The following is a 1,839-nucleotide window of genomic DNA, read 5'->3' on the forward strand; positions in this document are numbered from 1 at the left end:
AAGTAACGCATCACACACATTATCCGCAACAATCCACGCAAACCAACTGGAGCACATGTTGTAGAAGTACATGACAATCATGACTTTTCATCCCAACATCTTCCCATCTTTCGACTTAATGCATCGTTTCAAGTTTGAGGTGTATCCATCAGGAAACATCACTGATCTCAAATATGAAAGAAATTGATTTCTCTCTCTTCGGTTCAATATATACATGCCAATGGTTCACCAGTCTATCCCTCCGTCGAATTAATATAATTTCTTTCTAATCCACATATCCTCTAAGTCAAAACGAGCCTTCACGGTATCCTTCGTTCTTCCTTCGATATTGAGAATGGTATAAAATATATTATCAAATATATTCTTTTCAATATGCATGACGTCTAGATTATGTTGAAGAGAAGCATTTTCTAATATGGAAGATTAAACAACTTGCTCCTTTTTCTCCAATTTTCGATACTTGTTCGCACCCTACTTGGCTGGCCAGACCCTTACCAAATATGAATCCTGTGGGTTGGGTAATTGATTTAAATATTATCCGTAGACCAGAATCTTGACTGCGTACGTCGTTCATGCTTGCCGTTGAACTTAAGACTTCTCCTCCATTTATGATCATCTGGCAAGAAATGTCGAAAGCCGATAAAACAAATCTTTCCACGAATACGGTCCGATGTAATATCATCGTTACAGTTGGGCATGCTTTATACCCATTTGTACACCATCCAGAAATATCACCATATGCAAAAAAATCATTAACTGTCCAAACAGTGCTGCATGCATGCGAAAGATGCCTCCTGCAACATGACCATACGTTTCGCATCCTTCTTCCACAAATATTGTAACTCTTCGATCAACGGCTCTAAAAATATGTCTATGTCTCTTCCAGGGGCACGAGGACCTGGGATCAACAAGGTCAGTAGATTAAAAGGTGATTTCATGCACTTCCATGGTGATAAATTATAAGGAAATACCATAACAGGCCACATACTATAAGTAGTACTAAGATTACCATATAGATTAAATCCGTCTATTGCCAACCCTAGTCTGACATTTTGTGAATCAGCTGCAAACCATGGATGTTCACGATCAAAATATTTTCACGCATCTCCATCTGATGGATGTCTCATGACATCATCATCGATATTATTTTCCTCCTTATACCTTCGCATGTCACAAGCAGTATGCCTCGACATGAACAATCGATGCAATCGTGGTGTAATCAAAAAGTACCGCAAAATCTTGCATGATATTTTCTTTTTCTTCTTATCCTTACCACGACTTTCTTTCCATCTGCTTGAATGACAAATCGGACATGCTTGTAGATCTTTTTTATCCTTCCGAAATAGAAAACAATCATTCAGACATGCATGTATCTTTTCACAGCGTAGGCCCAAGTCATCGACTCCCAAACCGAGTCCTTTCAATAATTTTTTGGCTTCATAATGACTTGACGGAAGTAACTCTCCCTCTGGCAGTAGGTCCTTCAAAAATTTGAGCAACCAATTAAACGAGTTGTTTGACCACTTACCAAGTGTCTTCATGTGTAATAACTTTATTACGGCGGACAACAGAGAGTACTTCTTACAACCAGGATAAACATCACTTTGTGCATCTCTTAATAGATGCTCGAATCTATCATTTATAGATATGTTACTATCCTCTTCAGCTTTTTGTCTCGGAATGGGATGCTGATGTTCTGCTCTCGCTTCTACATTTACTTCAAATAATTTCGGATGGAGATCCTCTAAAATTTCTCTATCTTCTGCACCAAGTGTTTGTCTTTCACGACTGCATGATCCACCGACTGACGATGGATTTATGGACTCCTGGACAACATGC

Source organism: Elaeis guineensis, chromosome 4, assembly GCF_000442705.2.
Source record: "Elaeis guineensis isolate ETL-2024a chromosome 4, EG11, whole genome shotgun sequence".
NCBI lineage: Eukaryota > Viridiplantae > Streptophyta > Magnoliopsida > Arecales > Arecaceae > Elaeis > Elaeis guineensis.